Source organism: Poecilia mexicana, unplaced genomic scaffold (assembly GCF_051168715.1).
Source record: "Poecilia mexicana isolate PSO_F unplaced genomic scaffold, ASM5116871v1 scaffold_18, whole genome shotgun sequence".
Lineage (NCBI taxonomy): Eukaryota > Metazoa > Chordata > Actinopteri > Cyprinodontiformes > Poeciliidae > Poecilia > Poecilia mexicana.
Window position 1 is genome coordinate 28,548,904 of NW_028263387.1, and position 21,471 is coordinate 28,570,374.

General features: G+C 41.5%; 1 long non-coding RNA gene across 1 annotated transcript; it reads right to left on the reverse strand.

Annotated features, from left to right (window-relative positions):
• Positions 1 to 7,660: 7,660 nt before the first annotated feature.
• On the reverse strand, positions 7,661 to 9,571 carry LOC148154452 (uncharacterized). The gene is made up of 2 exons (XR_015766133.1): positions 9,093 to 9,571; positions 7,661 to 8,567 (listed from the first exon to the last, which is right to left on the reverse strand). It is a non-coding gene; the product is annotated as an uncharacterized LOC148154452 (long non-coding RNA).
• Positions 9,572 to 21,471: the final 11,900 nt, after the last annotated feature.

Here is a 21,471-nt window from a genome sequence, read left to right on the forward strand (position 1 = left end):
TTTTGGCTCCAACTCAGTGCTGGATAGAACCACCAGAACCATCACACACTTAGGCTGCATTCACACTGCAGCCTTCAGTGACCCAATCCAGGATTTCTTTTGACGTAATGCAACCTGTATCCGATCTTTTCATGACAGTCTGAACAGTACAGGCCGGATTCTTTTCAAATGTGACCCATATCCGATACTATCCGATGTGAGCTAACGTTCAGGTCGCATTCATCTGATTCTCAACAAATCTCACTATTCTGCTTCCTGATAAGCGCAAGTGGGAAGAAAAACAACAACCATGACGGATTATATGAGGATTAAGTTGTTAATATGCTGCTCTGGTTGGACAACAACTTCAAATATGTAAGCTAAGCTCCATCGTTAGCCTCCATGTTTACTAAACACTGAGCACTTCTTCTTTTTATGGCAGTTGGTAGAACACTGAGAACTCTGACACTATGGTGCCCTCTACTGCGCATGCGGGACACTTTCAGGTCGTTTTCCCATTCAGACTGCAGAACGCATTCAGGTCACATTTACTGGCAGTGTGAACGGCCCCGGCAAAAAAATCGGAATTGGGTCATTTCAGGCTGCAGTGTGAACGCAGCCTAAATGTTCTGAACCACCAGAACCATTAGAACCCAACCTCTCACCATCTGAACCAGTGGCAGTTTGTCTCCTCCTGCCTCCCGATATAGTCATTACACCTACACTGTGACGTCATCGGTTCTTTCCTGCCGTTTTTATCAAACAGAACTAAATATCAGCATTAATTCCCTTTATAAAGTCCTGTTTAATAGTACCTGGAATCAGTCTATCTCAGTCTAGACTGGGTCCTCTGGATAAAGGTTAACGGTTTACTTCAAAAATAAAAACAGTACAAATATTACTTTTCTACAAAAGTAATATAGTAAACAAAAGAATCCTAAGCGAGAGAAAAAGAGAGAGAGAGAGAGAGAAGGAGAGAGAGAGAGGTCAAAAAACTGTGTGGCTTCACTCCAACTGCTCAACTGATTCCACACCCTAAAGTCCTTAACTACAATTACATATGCAAATTTACAAGAAGACCTTAGTATAGCCCATATAACAAATTAGTATGAAATGGAGATTTAACTTTTAATCATTTTCATCCAAATAAACAAATTACCATAAGAAATATTAACATAATTTATCCTAAAAGTCTCAATGAACTAAAATTAAATTTAGGCTTCTACATCACAGGCCCCTAATTGTTATCAATATTCTTGAAACAATTACAAACAGAAGAGTTTACATGAACAAGAAAAGCCTAAATTACATCACATTTACTGAGAAAATCAAGTCCATTGTCTTTCACCTCAGGAATGAGGCCTTGACCTTAGATCCTTTATCTGTCATCTTCTGATCCCTGCAGAAGACAGAGCTTTGTTATGGGACGACAAAGCTCATTAGTCTTAGTCTTTACTTTCACCTGCCGAACAAAGCCAGAAATGCCTCCACAACTCTTCCAAGTGGCCATGAGTTCCTGGGAGAGGTGTCGTCCACGATCAGAACCACGTCTCCCACGCAGAAGTTTCTTTTAGGTGAAGACCACCGCTGACGTTCTTGGAACTGGGACAGATATTCCCTGCACCAGCGTTTCCAGAAGATATCTGCGAGGTATTGCACCTGTCTCCAACGGCGATTTGTGTACTGATCATCCTTCTGAAAGACTCCTGGTGGTAATTCAGGTTTGACCTTCAGCAACAACAGATGATTAGGGGTTAGTGCCTCCAGGTCGTGAAGGTCTGATGAAGCCTTTGTTTATAATTGCTTCTGCTTCACAAAGCAATCTGTGTAGACCCTCCTCATCCAAAAGTTGCTCCTTGACTGTGATGTTCAGGATTTTCCTCACTGAACGGATTAGACGCTCCCAGCTTCCTCCGTGGTGTGAACCTGTTGGCGGATTGAAATGCCACTGAACACCATCTTGTTCCAAATGATTTTCAATCTTGCTGGTGTTCCATGCCTTAATCGCTTTTCTTATCTCGGTGTCAGCTGACTTGAAGTTGGTCCCATTATCCGAATACATCTCTCTCACCTGTCCTCTTCTGGCAACAAGTCTTCTGATTGCATTCAGACATGCATCAGTGTCAAGTGAAGAGGCAATCTCGAGATGCACAGCTCTTATAGCAAGACAGGTGAAGATAACGCCGTATCTCTTTACTTGACTTCTACCTCTTTTTACTAGGAGCGGCCAAAATAATCAACGCCAACTCTGGTAAATGGAGGATCATCCGGAAGGATCCTGCAGGTAGGTAGATCTGCCATAAGTTGTTTGCCTGTGGTTCCATGTAGTCTTTTGCAGATTACGCATTTGGATAGAAATCTTCTGATGGCTCCGCTGGGATCCAGAATCTTTGTCGCAGCTGAGCCAACATGTGATTCCTTCCTGCATGAGCTGTAGTGTCGTGAATGTGTCTCAGCATTGAATGTGTCTCAGCACAAGCTCTGTGACATGTGACTCCTTTGGCAGGATGACTTGCTGTCTGGAGTCGAAAGGCATTGCTGAACGGTGCAACCTTCCACCAACTCTCAAAACTCCATCTTTTAGCACTGGATTTAGCTTAAAAAGTGAGCTACTTTTCTTTACCCTCCGATGTGCTTGCAGCACAGCCAAATCTTCTTTGAAACTTTGCCTTTGATAGTATTTAACAATTTCTGTTTCTGCTTCAACCAAGTTGTCACATGTCAGATTTGTTGCTTTGAAAATCTTCTTGAACCTGTCCATCTTGTTCTCATCATCTTTTAGTTCCTTCCTCTTTTCTTTAAGTTCCTTCAGCAACTCTTTCAGTTTTAAGAACCAAGCTACAGCACGTTTCAGCTTTGTCCAAGAAGAATAATGGCTCATCAGCGGATCCAGGACATCCTTTGATTCTTGTACATGAATGATGTGCACTTGAGTCATTCTTTTGATCTCCCGGTCATCAATATCTTGCATTCCAGGATCTGGATTTTTGGGCCATTGGTCATGTGAGCCAAGCAAGAAACTGGGTCCAGATAGCCAAACCTTGTTTTTCAAAAATTCTTCCACAGTTTGCCCTCTTGAAACATGATCAGCTGGATTCAGATTAGTGTTGATGTATCTCCACTGTGATGTCTCAGAGTGTTCCAGGATGGCTGAGATCCTATTGGAGACAAAAGTCTTGAATCTGGTGCTTTCACTCCTGAGATACTTTAGCACAGCCGTGCTGTCAGTCCAAAAGACCGATTTAGCGAGCTCCAGCTCCAGCTCCTTTCTTAGCAGTGTGTCCATCTTTGTTGCAACTGTGGCAGTCGTCAATTCCATTCTTGGGATGGTTGGTGATTTTAAAGGTGCAACCCTTGTCTTGGCCATGATCAGTGTGCATTGAGTTTCCCCAGTTTCAGAGCGCAGCAGCAGGTAACTTGCTGTTCCATAGGCATCTTCACTCGCATCAGCAAGGTGATGAAGCTGTGCATACACTGGCACACCGAACTGCTTTGACTTGACACATCGGTTGATTCCAAACTTCTCAAGCAGAGACAGACTTGAAATCCAACTTTTCCAGATTTTTACCACATCGTCTGGTAGATCTTCATCCCAGCTATACTTCTGTCGACATAAATCCTGTAGAATTCTTTTTGCTGGAAGTATTACTGGAGCAAGAAATCCCAAAGGGTCAAAGATGGAGCTGACCAAGGAAAGCAGACCTCTCCTAGTGTGTGGTCGATCTTTGAAGGTGATCTTGAACCTGAACTGATCTGATTCAGTGCACCACTGGATCCCCAATGTTCTTTCCATCGCCATTTGGTCTTCATCTAAGTCCAGAATTTTAAATCCTTGTGCCTTTTCCTCTTCTGGAATTGAACTGAGGACCTTCCTGCTGTTACTTGAGCATTTTGTCAGTCGACAACCTCCTTTTTTCAACATACGTCTTAACTCAGCACATACTGTGATGGCTTTGTCTTCATCAGAAACTGACTTAAGACAGTCATCTACGTAAAAGTTTTTCTGCACTGTTTTGACCGTCTCCTCAGTAAACTAATCTGCAAAATCTGCAGCACGCCTTTGAAGTGCATAGGTAGCAACACTTGGTGATGATGTTGCACCAAAAATGTGCACTAACACCTTGTGTTCGACCAGATCCATGTCATAGTTCCCCTCAGGCCACCAGAGAAACCTAAGGAGATCTGTGTCCTCACTGTAGACTCTAACTTGGTGGAACATGGCTTCAACATCCGCCATGACCGCCACGGGCTCTTGACGGAACCTCACAAGAACACCTACTGGAGAGCTTGTAAGGTCCGGACCCTGCAGTAGTATTGAGGATTGGAAAGGTGGCTAAACTCTTAAATATATAAGTAAAAGAAATAACGCACAGAGACGTAGTTCTTGCTGCTAGGCCATAGACGAGCCGGAGATTTATTACACTACCACAGATTCCTCATTACAGTTTCTTCAATTATTTCAGTACTCCACAAAATCTTCCAAAGTTTCAACAAAAATCTCCTCCTCATTCTAAGACACCATTCTCTTTATACATTTCCATCTTCATCAGGGTGTGTTGGAAAGTTTCAACCAATGGCGTGCTACTGTTGTTTTGCAGAAAGATTCTGGCACGCTTTATACCAGAGGTTCCCAAACTGTGGGGCGCGCCCCCTAGGGGGGGGCGCCGTGTCATTGCAGGGGGGGCGCGGGAAGCCGTCTGGATGAAAAAAAAAAACATGACCACTGTATGCGCTGGGTTTTTACCTTAGAATGACCAACTCTCTGTTATTCCTATCAATTTGATACAGTAGAGGCTTCCACACTTCCCATATCTGTGTCCTCTGTCACTTTTATCAGCAGTTAAAACTGTTTAATCCGTTGTTAACATGTTGTAACCTGTTTTTCCGAGCCGCCTTTAAACGCAACATGAGCGCTACGCCGCTCGCGCTGGGTTTCCACCTGTGAAGGAGACCTGCTGCTGCTGGGCGGAGCTACGTAGGTTTGTGTTAGAATCACGGCAGCAAACCAGCTAAACGCAAAGAACTTTTCACAGTTTTTCCCTCCAAACTAACCGACTGAGTTGAGTAAACCTGCTGGATGCAGGTAATGTTAGCTAAAAGATGACTAGCTAATGTTAGCTAAAAGATGACTAGCTAATGTTAGCTAAAAGATGACTAGCTAATGTTAGCTAAAAGATGACTAGCTAATATCAATACAGAACCTTAAGCTTAACAAGTACCTTGTAGGCTACCGATGTTGGTGTCTATGTTCAGCTACGTACATTCATTTTGCCCCCAAAGAAGTCGATGCCCCCCCCCCGTAACACACGCGTCATTTCAACCAGACAGCCATTTGTAATCCATAAGGGGTGGGGGGCGCAGAAAATGTTTGGAAACCACTGCTTTATACTGAGTGTGTATTGGACGACCTTTAAAATATTTTGGACCTCACAAACGCAACATCTGCTCCATTTCAGAATTGCTGAATAGGACAATTTATCTCAAATTGTTTATTTTATCTCGCACAAACAGACATCCTTTCCAGTAAATTCTGGTTCCATTTGCACTTTGCACGCAAATGGAAGGAAGGGAGTCGGTCAAGTTGACCAAAAGAGGTGCCAAGATCTTTTCCACAAAAACACTCCTTGTATAGTATTTCCGCTCTTACAGTAGTTGTTGGTTCAATGCTGTTCCTTGAAAGCTTGCTCCACAGTCGAAGACGACTCACAGTTTCTGCTTGGTTGGATGTCTAACCCCATGATGAGGCAGATACCATGTTCTTCCCTCTGGGGCACAGGTATTACTGTCAAGTTTCACTGCAAAGCCTCTCTTGAGCAGATCATTAATAAATCCAACATACTCTCCATGAAACTTGATGTCCTTTGAAAACTTCTTACGTAAATTCAGTGCACGTTGCACTGCAACTGCTCTGTTGTTCGGCATCTTTATGGATGTCTCCTTCACTGGGAGGCAAATGCTATAATGACCATCTTCCAATTTCACAGATTGAGACACCATTTTCATAAACTGATGATTGTCCTTGGACATCTCCATGGCTTCCCTTTGTCCAGCATCAGGAAAGTCCTGCTTGAACTTCAATTGCCAGAGTTCCTCTAGTTTAGCCACTGAGATCCGGTTTGCAGTAATTCCTGTCAATGTGTCGTTCATCATGTCCATTTTGCCTCTAAGCGATCCATTCACTGTCCAGCCCAGGATTGTCTTTACTGCATATGGTCCTTTGTCCACACTGTTAATCACTTGCAATGGTTCCATAAGTTTGGGAACATTTGCTCCGATAAGCAATCCAACCTCTTCTTGGATAGTGGGAATTTTCACCTCCTTTAGGTGGGGCCAACCATCAATATCCTCTTGGCGGGGAATGTTGTGGGAAAGATGTGGAGTGACATCTTGAGCATTCTTGATACTTAAGTTTCTGCTTGCAACTGCTACTCATATGACCTTGCTTCAAACATGCAAAACACAAACCTTTGCTTCTCAAGAATTCAATTTTCTCCTTATGTAGCTTGAATTTTTGCAAACTGTGAGGCTGTGGTGCTCTCCATTACAATAAATGCAAGGTTTGGTGGTGGTCTCTGCTGTTGTAGGTGGTGTTTTTGAAGATTCTTGATTGTTATCTTCTGTCTTTTGGGGAACAACAGTTGTGGTAAACACCTTCTTTGGTTTGAATGATTCCATGTATTGTTTTGGTTTAGTAGGTTCTTTTGTGGTTATGGTTGTGTCCTTTAAGTTTCCATAGAGGGGGTGTAAAAGGTACTTAACCTGCTGGTTCAAAAAGTTAACAAAGTCCTTGAATTTAGCTCTTTTCTTGGTCCTTTCTTGCAGGTCACAGGCAGCTTTTCTCCATGATTCTTTGAGCTTGTATGGCAGTTTATTTGCCAAAGACTGTGTTGTCCAAGTCTTCCAGATAGCTAATATCCATCATTGTGTTGGAGCAGCCAGTGAGGAAAAGTGCAAAGGACTGAAGAGCATGTCCATCTTCTGGTTTAATTGCTGGCCAATCCAAAGCCTCTTTAATGTAGGCCTCTCAAATCTTGAAGTCATCTCCAAAGAACTCCTTTAACATCTGTTTAGCTTTAGCATATCCTGCTGAAGATTCCATATGAATGCAGCTCTTAACCAACTCTTGTGGTTGTCCACTTGTGTATTGCAGCAAAAACTGAAGTCGATCACGATCGTTATCGGTACGACTCTCGATTCCATGTTCGATGGCTCCAATAAAAGATCTGTGGTAACACTTTATTTGACGGGTATTGAATAAGACCGTCATGACACCCACATAAACATGACATAACACCTGTCATGAACATCAATAAGTCTTCATGAATATTTATGACTGTTGTCATAATGCGTCGTTCGGTAAATTATGACACTTTTAATACAAAGTTGACATTAGTCAAAATGTCTTCATTATGACAACTTGACATTAATCTAGACAAAATGTCTTCGTTATGACAACTTGTCATTAAGCTCGCCAAAAATGTCTTCGTTATGACAACTTGTCATTAAGCTCGCCAAAAATGTCTTCATTATGACAACTTGTCATTAACCAAGAAATCATGATCTAACATAATTTTGTCATAATAGTAGGCATAATGATTTAATTATGACACTAGCAAAAGCTTTAACAAAACAATTATTAATATTTCCACTCCCTGGAATAAAGCAAAACAAGGAGAACCAGTAAAGATTTCAATAAGCTTTATTACACTGTCAAATGATTTAATAACAGACTCATTAACAATTTCTCTTATCTCAAGTAAAGTGGAACAAATAGCGACAGTTAAGAAAATGACATAAGTGTCATTACAGTGTCATTAATATTAACTTTACCCCCAAGTAAAGTGGAACAAATAGTGACAGTTATGACAAAGTCATTAAGTGTCATTACAGTGTCATTAATGTTAACTTTACCCCCAAGTAAAGTGGAACAAATAGCGACAGTTATGACAAAGTCATTAAGTGTCATTACAGTGTCATTAATATTAAATGTTTCTGCAAGTGAAACAAGTAACAATTATGACAGTCATTAAGTGTCATTAATATTAACTTTTACCTCAAGTAAATGGAAACTAGTAGCAACAATTATAAAGCTGTAATTTAGTATTACAGTGTCAAATGTTATGCTAACAGAGTCATTGATATTAAGTCTTAACTCAAATGAAGTGAAACACACTGGACTACTTGTAACTACCATCATAACTGTAGAACAAACCCTTTGTACATTGGAATAAAACAAAAGATAACTTGTTCTAAGAAAACAGAAGGTTTAACGTCTGGTCAGTATATTGTTACTCTGAAATACTGATTGAAAAACTAAAACAGAATTACTTATTCTTTAACTTAAGAAAATAGGTTCTTTCAACAGTAACATTTTTTGCTTCAGCCATCTCCTTCGTTATATCCTTCCTGTAATGCTCTGAAAACAGGAGATCTTCTTCTTGTCTTCATTTCCTGGAAGCAGCTCTTTGAAGGTGTCAGAAATGCTCAGAAATTACAGTTGTTCTTGCAATAGTTAATCATGGCGAAAACCTTTTCATGAATTCAAACTTGGTGAATCTCTTCAGTGATGACTCAATTCATTGTGGTCACTTAAAAAAAGAACAAAAACAAAAAACAATGTCATCATATTCCAGCATTTATTTAAATACCATTCCAAAAATGTCCCTTGCTGCACATTGTCAGAATGGTAGACTGGCAGACAAATGCCTAGTTAACATGACTGGTTGTTATAAAGTGCAATACAATTATTTCTTAATACAAGTGGAATAATAACTGGAGCTGAACAAAATTATTCTGATCAAATATTTGTCTGGCAGAAGTTCAGACAGACTGCCACTGTTATTTAGAAAGCATCATTTAATGCATATAGTTTTAGGCAAATGACTGTATCTTTTTACTTAATGAGCATTCTAAATTATTTCTAACCAGATACTCTAACTTAGGGTTGTTTGCAAGAAGCTTATTAATAAATAAATAGATTTAACACCAGTTTTTAGTTGTCTAAAACGTAACAACTCAGCTGGTGAATGTTGATTCCTGCTCCCCATTCCCCACTTACCTGGCTGTCCCACCCCACTTCACATAGTGAAAATATTAACACAAAAACAACTTACCTAATTTTCTTGGGGAATATTTCATCTGCTTCTTTCTCTTTGGTCAAACAGGAACTTCTTTCTCTGGTGGCTGGTCCTTATTATCATCCTCCACACTCGTAGCATGTCTTCATTAGCCAACTTTGTCCCCCCCACCATGTGTCCTTAGGCTAGCCTGGGTCTTCATGTGGCTAAAGTTGCCAAAGCAAAGAACACAAACTCTGTGTCACATCAGCCAAGTTGCTAAATAATGCACATAAAGGATAACTTTGACTAATATATTAGCTTTTGATTTGCTAGATTAAAATTGGAGGGAAAAACAATTTGCCTGTCTTTAAAATATATTTAATATTAAGGGCTAACGTTACGGTAATGGAGTTTAATAACTTTAGCTGACATTAACTAAGGTAGGATTGGCTTGAATTGCTCATAGCTAACATTAAAGAGAAATAGATGTTATTTTCAAAAAAAAAAAAAAAAAAAAAAAAAAAGTAAAGTTAATAAGATACATACCTCATATGTATTAGGTATCAAACTTCAGCTTCTTTTTAAACAGGAGGTCTGGCCGTTATAAGTTGTGTTAGGTTTGCGCCACAATATGGAAGATTTCTTCTTCACCAACAAACTGCACGCCTGTTCTTGGACTGCTGCCTCTCACTGGTGGAGATGGTGTATTGCACTACTTAATTGTGTTTAGAAAAGGGGTCCAACCAACCCCACACACGTAAAACTTTATCATTTGCCACAGTTCTCTACGTTTGCCTCAGTCCTCGCACGCACAAGGGTTAAACAGCCTTAAATAATGTTTCAAATGCTATGTTCGTAAGTGCTTTGTAGACATCTTGCTGTAAAACTTTAGGATCAATTCAATCAAGAAAATTATCATGGCAGAGCTATATAATATTACTACATAAAGCTAATTTTTAAAGTAATACTTTTATTTAAAAAAATTATGTCAGATCATGATTTCTTGGTTGTCACAACGAAGACATTTTTGGCGAAGTTAATGACAAGTTGTCATAACGAAGACATTGTGAATAATGTCAACTTTGTATTAAAAGTGTCATAATTTACCGAACGACGCTTTTTGACAACAGTCATAAATATTCATGAAGACTTATTGATGTTCATGACAGGTGTTATGTCATGTTTATGTGGGTGTCATGACGGTCTTATTCAATACCCGTCAAATAAAGTGTTACCAGATCTGTATTCCAACGGTTTGCCGTTAAATACTGGTATGGTGAGATGTGGAAGAAGTGATGCCTTATGATTCTTCACCAGGTACTCTGTGACATGACCTTGTTGTGAGATAGCTTGGCAAAGCCCGTCCAGCACTGGCCTATGCTGATCTCTAGGTTCAACTTCTGGTGCAGATGTAGCCATTTGAACATGTGCAGCTGGAGCAGTGTGTTTAAAGCTGGCTGATTTTAATGTGTTCTGTGATGGTAGCTGCAATGTAGGTTTTATGTCTTCTTCACCGTCTTTTTGATCGGTTTGTAAAATGCTGTTGTCTTTTTGAACATTTTTGTATTTCTGCAAAATCTCCATTTTAGCATTGGATTCTGCTAATGCTGTTTGCATTGCATGCCTTTCTTTCCTTGCCCTTAAAGCAGCTTCAAAAATCCTTTGCTGAGCTTCAAACTCTGCTTCTCGTTGCTTTTCTTCAGCCTCTAGTTGAATCTTCTTGAAATTTTGCTCTGCATGCCACTCTGCTTCTTCCTTTTCTAGTTCTAGTTTTTTCCTGTAAGGCAGCAGCCTTTGCCTTTAAAGCAGCCCGTTCTAATTCTGCTTTTAATCTCACTGATGAAGATGATGAGACTGAGCTTCCACATTGTGATGAGGAACTGCTTTTGTGTCTGCTTGTCCGCCTAGATGTCACAGACCTGCTATCTGCAGGTGTTATATGTTTGTCACACTCCTCGGCCTGCTCAGCTCGATTCAACACGTCTTTCATCCATCCTTCACAACGCCAAAAGAAGTCATCCATATCATTATGTTTCGGTCTGAACCAATCTTTTTGATCTTTCATGTATTCTTCATCATCCATAACATTCTGCAGACCAGAGTTGAGCTCTTTAAACTCTTCTTGCAAGCCGCTAAAATCCACACGAAGCTTATTTTTTCGGCATCAACGTTTGCGTCATTTTCGATTAACTGTTCAATTTGCTTCTTCAAGCTTGACACCTGGGCTAGCTTGGACCTGCGTGCTTGGATTAGCTTAGACCAGTGGTTCCCAAACTTTTTTTTCTGCGCCCCCCCACCCCTTATGGATTACAAATGGCTGTCTGGTTGAAACGACGCGTGTATCACGGGGGGGGGGGGGGCATCAACTTTTTTGGGGGGCAAAATGAATGTAGCTGAAAATAGACACCAACATTGGTAGCCTACAAGCTACTTGTTAAGCTTAAGGTTCTGTACTGATATTAGCTAGTCATCTTTTAGCTAACATTAGCTAGTCACCTTTTAGCTAACATTAGCTAGTCATCTTTTAGCTAACATTAGCTAGTCACCTTTTAGCTAACATTAGCTAGTCACCTTTTAGCTAACATTAGCTAGTCACCTTTTAGCTAACATTAGCTAGTCATCTTTTAGCTAACATTAGCTAGTCACCTTTTAGCTAACATTAGCTAGTCATCTTTTAGCTAACATTAGCTAGTCATCTTTTAGCTAACATTACCTGCATCCAGCAGCTTTACTCAACTCAGTCGGTTAGTTTGGAGGGAAAAACTGTGAAAAGTTCTTTGCGTTTTGCTGGTTTGCTGCCGTGATTCTAACACAAACCTACGTAGCTCCGCCCAGCAGCAGCAGGTCTCCTTCACAGGTGGAAACCCAGCGCGAGCGGCGTAGCGCTCATGTTGCGTTTAAAGGAGGCTCGGAAAAACAGGTTACAACATGTTAACAATGGATTAAACAGTTTTAACTGCTGATTAAAGTGACAGAGGACACAGATATGGGAAGTGTGGAAGCCTCTACTGTATCAAACTGATATAGGAATAACAGAGAGTTGGCCATTCTAAGGTAAAAACCCAGAGCATACAGTGTTCATGTTTTTTTTTTGTTCATCCAGACGGCTTCCCGCGCCCCCCCTGCAATGACACGGCGCCCCCCTAGGGGGCGCGCCCCACAGTTTGGGAACCTCTGGCTTAGACTTATGTTCTTCTGCAGCCTTTTTGGTCATTTTTACCGGTCGTTTTTCACTGTCTCGTTCGTCCATAACGAGTTAGACTTCTACGTCTTATGGATAATAATGTCAACAGCACGTCCCTTTCCACTTCGTAATTCCACCGAGTCACAAAGCTTGCCTTGTTTTTACTCACAGTACCACAGCTGTGGTACTTCACAGTACCACAGCTGTGGTACTGTGAAGTACCACAGCTGTGGCTGTGGTACTTCAGCCACAGCTGTCCACTTTCCTCCGCATCTATTAAAGAGCCGTCTTCTACTCCACGTCTCGCTCGTTATCCAATTTACTCCTTTTCCCAAGTCTTCGTGCTGTTTTCCAGAGATAATTCCTTCACAGTAAAAACTGCTGGGTTAAAAATAACCCAATACGTAACCCAGCGCTGGGTCATATATGGACCAACGCAACGCTGTGTTGTTTTAACTCAACTGGGTTGGGTTGAGGGTTTGACCCAGCACATTGGGTCATGGCAACTAACCAAAGGTTGGGCTAAATTGACCCAAAATTGGGTTGAAACTCATAACCCAACATAAGGGTTATTATACCACTATAGTTGGGTTAAAAAAATTATTTTAAATTTCACTATATAAAAACAGGATTAAAAACAATATGAATTTAAAGATTCTTTTATTTCCACGTGATACATATGTAGAGCCAGCAGATTTCATTTACAAAAGTTACAAAACATAAGTTGTTTCAAAAGTATATAGTTAAATCACTTCAACTCATTTGGCTATGTAACCGGGCGGCCGTTTTCAGTTGGATTTTACGGTGCAGAAGATTACGAGAGGTAGAGTCAGGTAGAAACAGCAGTTGGTTTATTCTCTTCCCAGCATCAACACACACTCAATCACAATCCTTTTTCTCCACACAGGTGAAACTACAGGCTTAAATAGTCTCAGCTCTGTTGGACCAAACCACCTCCAATTCACAGGGGGATCTCCCTTAACAAATCTCCACCTATTTAAATAAAATACAATTTATTAAATATAAACATTTAAATTTACTTTTTATAAATATTTTATATTTTATCTTACACCAAATGAAACACCACAAAAAACCCATAAACAATTATCTCCCCACACTTTTCAATGGTCTCTCCTGGAACCTATAAATGGTGTCTGGACCCCCGGGGTTGTATTTGTCCAAACACCCTGGAGAGGACACAGAAAAGACAGGTGAGTCACCTAACATCAGCACTCCACACCTAACAGATTATGCACAAACATTTGCTCAGTTTTACCCACCAGTAGCTCATTGCTCTGAGTAACAATTATCCTCCCTCCACAGGCAACCAGCTCACTTTCCAATGAGGAGCAGCTGTGCAGAGCCCAGAAGAAAAGGCTACATGCTAATTAGTAAAATACTCAATAAATACAATTAGAACTTCTCGTGTGCAAATTGTTATTTATGTGCAAATCTGTGCTTAAAGTGCAGTGCTAAATAAAGTGCTTGTTAATAAAGTGCAAAAAGTGCTTTTAAAGTGCTAAACAGTGACTTAAATACAAATAGACCCAGGCTACAACTCCAGAAGTATCTGTTACTACACATTAGAAACATTTAATGATAAAAGTCTGTTTTAAAGCAAACTACAACTTTCAGCCATTAAACAAGGAGCATTTTTAAAGTCACTTTAGCATTTTGCCTGTCTCCCTGCATGAGGACATACGGGTTGTCACATTTTGTAGATGCACCACCAGGTTTGTCCCAACCTGATGGAGAGAGAAGACAGAAAAACAGGCCATTAGTGATGAACTTATATAAACAGCAAACAATTTGAGCATGATTCAGAGATGAATGTTGACTTACAGGCTGGATATCAATGAAACCATCTGAACGTCCAGGTTGATGGATCTGAAACTCTTCTCCCAAATGTGTAAGGTGGAGCAGGGAGGAGAACTGGCAGCAGCTGCAGGGCTACATTATCTTGTCAGTCTGGCAAACATAAGCTTGTGTTAAAATGTTAAATGTTAAAAACAGTTTAGAAAACATATCTTGAGCTTCAATACCTTGAGGGAGCAGACTCATGTTCTTGGTCATACAGAAGGTCTTCCTTGAGAACAATGAGTTTGGGTTTCGCTCAATTCTCCTGAAGATCCTAGATGTAAAATTACAAAATATATCAGAAAAGACAAAATCACAAATCAAACTTTAAGAATGACTGGATTCAATCTTATAGCTGTCTCCACTTCAAATAACTTGTAATTAGCCAGCAATTTCAAATGTTCAGAGTAATTTTATGTTCCTAAAAATAAATATAGTACTTAATACAATAAAATGACACATATAATTTAATTTAGAAGTAAAACTTCTAACTTAGAGCTGAATAAGTAACACTCAAAGTAATAAGTAACCCTAACACTCAAACAAAATGTAAAATTGTTAATTATTAGAAGCAATTGTTTGCACTATTCAAAGACACTTTTTATTAAACTGTGGCAATTTCATTTCTATCATAACTATAAGTTTCAGGCTCAGGATTTTTTTTTTTACTTTAAGCCCTGGGTTCAGTAAATAAAATGTCAGCATTTTATTTTATTTTTCAGAACATTTTAATTAGTTAGTTTATTTCCTCTGAAAGACACTCTGGTTGCTCTTTTACTGTAAAACAAAATCCACTATACGATCACTGTAATTTTAAATTATTTTATTGTGGTTATTGTATTATGGGTAATCCTCAGAGCCATGAGGATCACCGACGAGGAGCTGGTTTTATCCCAGAGACTGACCTTACCTCCATGCCCGTTCTGTGAAATGCAGATGGAGAATTAAAGAAACAGCTGATGCCAACTTGAGCAGCTCCTTGTCGTTCATTGCCACCGATAGAAGCCACCAGAACCACATGGGCCACATTGGTGCCGTGACTCGTCCAGAACTACATCGGACCGGGTTGGTGACGTCTGATCCTCACGTCCCTGGAGCTCCACTGTGTCATCTGGGTTTTCAACGGAAGTCTAAGTAGCGCATCTGAGTGTGTTTGTACATCTTTGTGAAAGGACATTTCTTTTGAATGCTCTTGGACTTTGGTCAAAATGAGTTTCAGTAATTTTGGACAATCAAATGTGACTCCACTCTGTATTGGCAGAGGTAGAGGGTTCTCTAACACCCCTGTTCCATTTTCATTGGGTAGTCCATCACTTGATGTACATACTGTAAATGACTCATTGGTGACTGGGGAAACTGTTACACCCAGTAGTCAGACCTGTCCTAATATTCAACCTCCTCAGTGTTTTAGCACATCTATCCAAGATTCTCATGTTGATGATGCTGGGCTAGTGGATCAGATGAGCACTATTGTCCAACAAATAGGGCAACAGCTGGCTGATAGTGATTATGGCACACCTGAACTCAAGCAGCCCAAGTGGAACTGTAATTAAAACAACTCAAAATGAGAACCATCAAGTCCCATGCGGCTCACTGGATCTTTCTCAGGTCCAACTCGTCTCCAGAAGCCAGGTGAAGGAACCACCTATTTTTAAGCGGGAGAGTTCTGATACAGTTACAGTTGATGAATGGGAGGACTCAATGAGAAATTACATAAAAAAGAGTGGTGTGCAGCAAGAACACGAGGCTGAGGAGATCCTCATCCATCTTAGAGGCAGAGCAACGGATGTTGTGAGGTGTGGAATACGCAACTGTGGAAATGATGTTCAGCGTAATCCACAAGCCATCTATTCACCTCTGTGCAAACATTTTGGGTCTGATCGGTGCTCCCGTGTACCACTTGCTGATTTTTACTCCACCCGGCCAAGAGAGAACGAGGACCCATTCGAATGTTGGCTAAGACTGAATGGAGCAGCTGATGTTGCTGTTTCCTACTTAAAGAACAGGGTAAGACCTTTGACAATCCAAGTGTTGAAGTCACTCGCATGTTCATCAGAAACTGTCCATGTAAAGATTTAGCTCTCACCTTCAGATCCAAGACCATAGAAAAATGGTCAGCACAAGATGTTCAGGAAGTGTTGGATGAGTATCATATGGAAAAGGGACTGCGGTCTGCTGAGAAAGAAAGCAGAATCAGTGTGAACCGAGCAGAGGTGGACTGCACAGCGCCACATCTGTTCAAAAGCAGGAACTGCAACAATGTGTAGCCCCAGACAATTCCACAATGGAAAGACTGATTGGCATGTTGGAGAAAGTGCTACTTCAAGCCCAGTGCAACTCCCAGTCCAGCAGAAGGCAACCTGTTAAAAACCGTTTGCCGACTATTAAAGGACTGAATGACATACCATGTTCTGTGTGTAATGATAATTCTCACACTGCACGTACGCACTGCCGACAGAACAATCTGTGCTTCTTCTGTCATCTTCCTGTCCATTCAAGTCGAAACTGCCGTCAGAGAGATCAGCTACCTTCCCACAACCAGCAGGAAAAGTGAAAGATCTGCGTGGACGGCAGGACAGCGCAGATCGTCTTAGTGACACTCCCACCTTGGATTCTTCTGATGACTGTGAGACTCTGTACATTAATTACAGCAGCAAGGTTCCACCACAAAAGACACTGATTGTGCAGGCCCCTCAGAGACTTTCTAAGACTGACAGCTTGTTCTACACAGATGTGACTGTTGGAGGCACACATTCCCTCAAAGCCTTGGTTGACAGTGGATCAATGGCATGCACCATGAGTGAGGAAGCTGAAGCAAAACTTTCAATCTCACGAACCTGGATAAGAAACCAGCTGCTGATTTTGTTATTGTTGGATGTGGAGGTCATGTTGTCACACCTTCTGCATTGTATGAACTCACTAACAGTTTTTGGCTTTAATGTCATGATCCCTGTTCTAGTGGTTCCGGGCCAATCTGATGAAATGACATTGGGCAGTAATGCTATCAGATGGCTGATTTCACGAATGAAAGTCTCTTTTGATGAGACAACTGACTGTTCCTCTCAGAGAGACATCCACAAAGACAATTTGCCCTGTTTAATGTCTCTGCTGTCAGACTCGATGTCCTGTGACCCAGGCATGAAACCCGTCAAAGTGGGCACAGCCAAACTCAAAAGGTCTGTTACTCTCCAGCCCCTAACTGAACATTTAGTTTGGGCCAAACTGCCTACATCTGATGTTTCTTTAATTGGATGTTCAGTCATCATTGAACCAACTCAGTCCAAGTGCAGACCCAGATGAATTCTAGTGGGGAGAGTTGTAGCGTCATTGTATGCTGATGGTTGTGTTCCTGTCAAGATTGTAAATCCAACTGAAAAACCTCTCACTCTGAGAAGAAATGCGAAAGTTGCCGATGTGTCCACTTGTGTTTCTGTACATGACTTCACCAAACCCGAGTGCATCCAATCCAACACACAGTACACCAAAGACCCTGTAAAGACACCAGTGACTGACAAGGAGATGTCTCTCATTCTGAGTGACATTGGACTCCAGGACTTGGACCTCTCATCTTGTGAAGTCTCCCTTGAGTGGAAAAATAAGTTACTGCAAATAATTCGGCAGTATGAATAAATCTTTTCTCGGCCTAAAATGGACTGTGGGGATGCTACAGATTTTGTGCACAGAATACGTCTGGTGGATGACAAGCCCTTTAGGCTACCTTACAGGAGTGTTCCGCTCTGCCATTATGAAAAACTGCGCACTGCTCTGAGTGAAATGGAGGAGTTGGGAATTATTCGTAAATCACAAAGCGAATACTCCTCTCCTCTGGTTCTGGTTGTGAAGCCGAATGGAGATCTCCGCATGTGCAATGATTTCAGATGGTTGAATGCGCGGACCGTTAAAGACGCGCATCCATTGCCTCATCAAACAGATGCCCTCGCTGCACTTGGTGGGAATGTATTCTTTTCCACCATGGACCTGACTTCAGGGTTCTATAATGTGAGACTACACAAGGATGACAAAAGGTTTACTGCCTTTTTGTCTCCTTTTGGCCTGCATGAGTACAACAGAATGCCTCAAGGCTTGACCAACAGCCCCGTGACTTTCATGCGGATGATGATGTCTATTTTTGGGGACCAAAATTTCACTAGCTTGCTGTGTTATTTGGATGACCTGATGGTCTTTGCCCCATCTGAACAGGTTGCGCTTGATCGGCTCCAGATGGTTTTCTCTTGTCTGGCTGCAAATATCTTAAAACTGTCTCCCAAAAAGTGTCACTTCCTTCGTTGGTCAGTGAAATTTTTGGGTCATGTGATAAGTGAGGATGGTGTAAGCACTGATCCTAGTAAAGTTCAGGCTATCAGTGAGGTACAGGAAACTGATCTTATGGAGCCTGATGGTGAGACACCATGTGCCAGGAAAATTAGATCCTTTCTTGGAATGGTCCTTTATTATCATCACTTTATTGGGAAGTGCTCCGTCAAAGCTAAACCACTCTTTAGCCTTGTAGCTGAGCCTGGAGTGACAAACAAAAAGGGGCGAGGCAACAAACCCAAATTCAAAAAGTATCAGGTTAAACTGTGCCCATCTGACTGGACTGATGAGTGCAAGGAAGCATTTAAAACTTTGAAAAATGAGTTGATAAGTAGTGTTACCTTGGCTCATCCAGATTTTAATGCTCCATTCATCCTTGCAGTCGATGCCTCTTTTGATGGCATTGGAGCTGTTTTGTCACAGCTTCCTCCTGATGGAAAGGTGGCTAGACCGGTGGCTTTTGCCAGTAGGACTCTCTCACGCTCTCAGCTAAACTATCCAGCACATCGCTTGGAATTTCTTGCTCTGAAATGGGCAATCTGTGACAAGTTTAGCCACTGGCTAAAAGGGCGTCATTTCACAGTCTGGACAGACAACAACCCATTAACATACATACTAACCAAGCCAAGGTTAGATGCATGTGAACAGCGGTGGGTGTCCAGGCTCGCTGCCTATAGTTTCGATCTGAACTATGTTCCTGGTAGCAAAAATGTTGTCGCTGATGCCTTGAGTAGAGAACCATTTGTTCAGTCATGCATGAGCCATCGCATTATAACAGAATCATATACTGCACTACTTGACCAGGTGAACGGTGTGGTGGACAAAACGGTCCAAGATGCATTTCGTTGTACGACCAATTGTCAGTTGGTTGTTGAGTACACAGATGACGATGCTGAGGCGCCCTCACCGACTCCCCAGACATCATTAACATCACAAGATGTGTCAGCTGTTCTTGAGGCACATGAGTCTGGAGGTTTCAGTCAGATGAGAGCCACTGATCCAGCTGTCTTGCAACTCAGTGACACTGATCAATCTGCCTTGCTGCCAAAGAGTGAACTTGCTAATTTACAAGGTCAGGATGGTGTGCTGGGCAGACTTTTCTATTATATGCAGCGTCACAGGAGACCCACCAGACGTGAACGAGCAAGTGAGTCACCTGGCGTTTTAAACCTGCTGAGACATTGGCCTAAGCTCGTCATTAAAGATGGCCTGATTTACAGAGTTAAGAAAGACAAACAAATGAACATGACAACTCAACAGTTTCTTGTCCCTGACTCCTTAAAAGCCAAAGTCTCTTGCCAGACAATTGCACTGAGCATGAAACAACTGGATTTGCACCGTTTTTCCTTATGTTCGGCAGGATCCCGCGCCTGCCCATTGATGTGGTTTTCCAGCATGCTCACTCAAATGGCCCAGTTGTAGACCATCATGAGTTTGTCTCCCACCTCAAACATGACCTCTCTGTGACTGTCCGCATTGCCCGACAAAACAGTTCATCAGAACAAGCCCACCAAGCAATGTACTATAACCGCAAGGCTAAAGGTTCTCCTCTCGATGTGGGTGACAGAGTTTTGGTTGCTAATCGTGGTGAGCGAGGGAAGAGGAAGATTGCAGACAAATGGGAATCAACAGTATATGAAGTGGTGTCTGTGAAGCCTGATATCAATGTGTATTGCATCAGAGACCCTGTCACATCAAGGACAAAGGTTCTCCACAGAAATCTTCTCCTCCCTGTCAACTTTCTCACTGCTGCTGCCGTTTCTGATGATGCGGATGATTCCTCTTGCCCTTCCACAGCAGGAAGTGGACCCTCTGACCCTGTTGTGCCTGATGAGGTACAGGACAATGAAACTAAAACTGTTTAGCTTTTGCAGATGGACGGAAATGGTTGTATGGATGAAGTTGTTGTAAATCACCCTGACTGTGCTTCTGACATTCCAGTATGTGGTTCTTCAGTGGACATTGTGTTTCCTGTCTCAAGTGATGTGACTAAGGATTTGCCTGAACCTCATCTCCCTGAATCTGTTGCACTGTCAAGCTCTCCTGAACCGGTTTCCAACCTTACAACTGCAGCTGTCCACTCTGAGCTCATTCAGCATGATCTTTCAGCTGAACATAGTACTGACACAAAACTGGACTTGCCCGTAACTGATGTTGTTTGCACTCAGCCTTCTCGTCTATGCACTAGGTCGGGTAGGCCTGTTAAGCCTCCAGCCAGACTTATATGTGAAATGAATGAACAGGTTGTGGATGATTCGATGTCGACTGTGGACTCTCTGTTTTCCTTTGTAAAGACCATGTTTGCTGGGTAGATTTGAGTTATTTCAATTTTTTTTCGGTGATTGCCTTGTAGAGCAATGGTTGTATATCAAAAGGTGTAAATGGCATCTTTTGGGTCTGTGTTGGTGAGAGTATTGGCCGCACTCTTGCTAACATTATTCCTTAGGGGAAGTTTCGAAGTGATGTGACTATTATGTGCTCTCTTTATCGCACTTTTATTTTAGTGCTGTGTGTGCTTGTTTGATGCAACTCCATTTTAGCAGAACTTAAGGGGGGTGTATGTAACATTACGGAGCCCCCCAGGGGACATGGGGAATTTTTTTTCTTTTGCGTTCCCTCGCAAAACTTTTGCGTTCCCTCGCAAAAGGTTTTGCGTTCCCTCGCAATAATCTACTGATCAGTTCATGCGGCATAATTGATACTGAAAGCCTTTTTTACGGTGGCCGCCGTACTTTCTGCTTTAATATAAGCTTATAAGGTTTTTCCACTGACTATTGAGTTATTATCGCGGGGTAATAAGTCATCTGATTGTGTCTCTATTGTGGTCGTAGTCTGAATGGTTTAAAGGGCTCCTTTCTGTGCCGTTCCATCTGAGCCTTAACAGACATAAACATGCAGTAAATAAATCGATTTTCAATCAGTTTTTTTGCACCAAAGCGTTAATAATAATAAACACGTTTTCACTGAGGCTCTATAAGAGCAATATGAATGAAATAAGTAATTATTGATATAACAGGAGCAGCGGCTTTGACACCTGGTGGTGGGCGTGTCGATGTGGGAGTGACGTCATCAAGTATG